At 49.5% G+C, this 4,010-nt stretch overlaps 1 long non-coding RNA gene across 2 annotated transcripts; it reads right to left on the bottom strand.

Moving 5' to 3' along the window:
• Nucleotides 1–883: 883 nt before the first annotated feature.
• LOC143693113 (uncharacterized) lies at nt 884–1,873 on the bottom strand. 2 transcript variants are annotated; one of them, XR_013180600.1, is made up of 4 exons: nt 1,849–1,873; nt 1,587–1,754; nt 1,423–1,508; nt 884–1,342 (listed from the first exon to the last, which is right to left on the bottom strand). It is a non-coding gene; the product is annotated as an uncharacterized LOC143693113 (long non-coding RNA). The 2 variants fall into 2 exon arrangements; XR_013180601.1 differs by lacking the exon at nt 1,849–1,873 and having other exon boundaries at nt 1,423–1,503; nt 1,587–1,599.
• Between the last annotated feature and the right edge of the window lie 2,137 nt (nt 1,874–4,010).

Raw genomic sequence — 4,010 nt, 5'->3', positions numbered from 1 at the left:
AGCATCGGCCAGCTGGTGACGGGGGCTTGGCATACTCCGAGTGGATTGCCTAAAGTGCACAAACGAGAACGGAAGCTTAGAGCTGCACCAGAAATTGAGACCTGAGCAATAACAACTACTTCTCTCCACTGCTCACCTTGACAGCTGGTATCCACATTTGCTTTCTAAAAAGAAAGACAAAGAACAGTGCTGTAACAGAGTCACCATTTACACTTCTGCTGCAGAGACAAACGGCGCCTCACCTGCTCGGGGGAAACCCCTCATCCGGGATGGGGCCCTCTGGCACACATTTAATCCATCTGAATCTGAAAAAAAAGTTAGGACAAGAGTCAAACTGTTGCAGGATAACTTAGGAGCTCCAGACGTCTTGTGTCTATCTACAAATCCCATCTAGAGTCCCACTACACCCCACATTACAAACTCCCAGGGACTACTCCTACTGCACCAGGCTATGCGGCAGGGCAGAGCAGCTCCGGCACAAATGTGTGTGCTGACACCCGTGACACGGGACGGGACGTGACAGACAGGGGGGACACAACAGGAACAGAAAGCTCCTGGCAAGCAAAGTGGCTGCAAGGACTCAGAGAATGCAAAAGGAGATGACCGAGATGAGACAGATAGCAAACTGATGAGGCTCAGAGAACCCTGGAGGAAGATGCTGGCTGAAGGATTTATTCCAAGAACTGCAAAGATGGATACCCAGGAATCCTACGGTCAGAATCCTCTCCCTAACCTCACATTCTTACAAAGCCTAATCCGTTGAAATGGAGCATTGCGGAGCACGGCTGTCCGTGCAGCTCAGAACAAGACCTGAAAAGCCACCTGACTGGATGCTTCCAAAGAGAGATGCAATTCTGATGCCTGTCAGAGCTCCCAAGTCAAAGGTTCAATGGCCTGGGTACCAGGCCAAGGAATGTAGAGATTACAGATGCTAACAATGATGCCACGGTTTCTGCTAGGCTCCTCAAAGGCCTAAGGTAAAGGACATGACACATCCAACCACACATAATACACAAAAGACAAGGGACACAATACACACCGGGACTGCTCTGCCCTGTACACCTCAGCACTGCGATCAAAAGTGAGACTTTGCTTTTATTTCCCCCCCAGGCCTAAGGGGCCGCTTCGTGGACACCCCCGTCTCCAAAGCGGACTCAAAAACCCCTCCCGGTGGGTCCCTGCCCTGCGCCCTGGTTTCATCCCCTCTGTGGGTCGTAGCCCTCTACTTATCTCTCAGACATCTGGGGATGCCGGTCTGTGTCAGGTGCAAAGGAAGGCTGCCTCGACAGCTGGGAAGGTCCTGCTGGCACTGTTGTTAAACAACTTCCTGTTGTTTCTTCGTCTGCTCCAATAAAGTAAACAAAATATCAATGCATAACCTCAGCAGCACATTGGCCAAAACCCAACAATTCTGCCACTCACTCTTTTCCCAAGAATGCCCGGCTCCTGGGGCCGCACGCTTCAGCCGCACTCGGAGGCTGACGCCATCGTCGTGGGGCACGCCTGGGCTAAGAGGAGACGAGGTGATGTGGCGTTGCTGAAACCTGAGTGGACCCTAGCTCCTCCTCCCTACTTCCCCGACTCACCGCAACTCCTCGGCCCGTGCCCAAGGCTACCCTGGTGACACCTTTATATAGAAAAGGCAGAGGCTTCATCAACGAGTCCCGTGATTCTTCCGCAGGGCTCGGGAGAGCGGCAAACCCGGCACGTCAGCCGGTTGGTGACTGGGGCCTGGCATACTCCTAGTGGATTGCCTAAAGCGCAGAAACAGGAACAGATGCTTAGAGTTGCACCGGAAAGTGAGACTGGAGCAATAACAACTGCTTCTGTACGCTACTCAATGCTCACCTTGCCCACCTCACCTTGACTGCTGATGTCCAGCTTTGCTTCCTAAAAAGAAAAAGAACAGAGCTGTAACAGAGTCACACTTTACAATCTCCCTGCAGAGACAAGCGGTGACTGACCTGCTCAGGGGAACCTCCTCACTCGGGATGGGTGGATGGATTTTGCCCTGGATTTTATCCTTCTGCGTCTGAAAGAAAGCGAGGACAAACGTCAAAGGGCTGCAAGATATCTTCGCAGCTCCAAACATCTTCTGTCTATCTAGGAATATCATCTAGAGCCCGGCAACACCCCACAAACTGCGTGTCCCTGAGCCTTGTCCTGTTGCATCAGCCTCTGCGGCAGGGCAGAGCAGCTCCGGCACAAACATGTGCAGACACCCATGACACAGAACGTGACAAACGGGGGGACGTTAAACACGACACATTATGCTTGTGGTGAGGGTCTCGAGGGGAAAAGGCAAAAGGGACCCCAAAGACACAGTAGGTAACACGGTACACCGGACAATACGACGTGGACCGGAACTGCTCTGCCCTGCCCGCCTGCACGCTGCCATCAAATGTGGAGTCTCTCCCTTTAGCTGTCCTAAGAGGCCCCTTGGAGAAGATTGCTTTTCCCTCTGCTAATTTTTAAATCTGTCCCAAGAACTCCCAACCTGCTACCCTCCCTTCTCCAGGCCATGGCCCCCGACTTATCTTTTGGATGATCAGTGATATGAATCCACGTTGCACCTGAAATGAGTCTGCCTCGGAGGGCCCCGTGATCACCTGTTAGCCTCTCGGTCAGCTACAATAAAGAAAAACAAAACCAACGTATGAGTTTAGAGTTATGTAGGCCAAATCCCAGCAAGTCAGCTACTTGCCCTCTCCTGAGTGTGCCTGGCTCTTTCAGGCTCCACCTTCATCCTGATTCCAAGGCTGTGGCCTTTATTATTAGTGGCACCTGGGTTAGAGAAAAGCAAAGTGAAATGGCATTCCTGTGAGTGCAGTGGATGACCTTGTGTGAGGAAAACATGTGAATGCCTCTGCTATGCTTCTGAAAAGCCTTGTGTGGGGGGGCCCTCAAATAAACACCCTTTCTCACCCTGCTGCCTGCAAACCCCCCTGCCCCCCAATAACTCCTAACTGGATACCTGCTCACCCTCCCTCTCCCAGTCACAACCCTCAACTCACCTGAAGCCTCAATCTCAAACATCATTTTTAACACTGCCAGATGCCTCCTGTGACATGATGAATCTGCTGAAAGAAGTGCTGTGCTTGACACAACCTGGGATCTCTGGAAGCTGTGCACCTCCTAAAAACAATAAAAACACAAAACAAGAACAAAACCAGAAATTGCAGATACGCTTTATCACCCCTAAACACAAAATCCGAAATCTTCACCTTAAATACTCCCTGTATTCCATGCCATTTTCTTCACAGTATCTTCAAAGCCTCTATTGCTTTAGATGCCCAGAAACACCTGCTGAAAGCAAGCTAAGCTAAAAGAGGCTCTTCACTGAAATAACAGGAGAGCTCTCACCCCAGCACACCCCAGAGACGGAATGAAGCCCCTCACCAAAAGCTGGGGTTAATATACCCCTGATGGTACCCGCCTCCCATTCCCATGATGCCTGGGAAAAGGGAGGGGGCTAATCCCACCAAATATAGAAGCCCACAGAGCAGCTGCAGCTGTTTGGCTCCTCTGACTCAAATTCAAAGGGAGTAAAGGCCTTGTTATAGAAGAAAGCTCTTCAGAAAAATAACAGCGCTTTCTTTTTTGACACAACTACTTGGAGCAGAAGAACAGAAAAATGGTAAGACATAAAGCATTGTGTTTAGGTAGCTTACCTAATTATATTGGGTAATTTGCTGTTAACTTACATAATTATTCTGTGTTTAACAAAAGCCATCTAATAAATTAACACCCAAAACTCCAGCAGCCCAGCTGGCCCTACCAAATCTCTCTCTTGATACATACAGTAAACAAAAAAACCAAAATCCCAGCAATACCGATCAGAAGTCTAGGAAAGAAACCTCTTGAAATTAATCCTACCTCAAATACAAACCAACCCGTCCAGAAAGTTAGCTTCACTCAAAAAACTATTTACACAGAGTTAATAGGACCAAGAAATAAAACAACACACCCTATAACGACCCACCAACGAATACAACAGCGAAGGAAAAAAA

Source organism: Agelaius phoeniceus, unplaced genomic scaffold (assembly GCF_051311805.1).
Source record: "Agelaius phoeniceus isolate bAgePho1 unplaced genomic scaffold, bAgePho1.hap1 Scaffold_289, whole genome shotgun sequence".
In the NCBI taxonomy this organism is placed as follows: Eukaryota; Metazoa; Chordata; class Aves; order Passeriformes; family Icteridae; genus Agelaius; species Agelaius phoeniceus.
The sequence above is the reverse complement of the archived record's forward strand: the minus strand, read 5'-3'. Positions and strand labels throughout refer to the sequence as shown.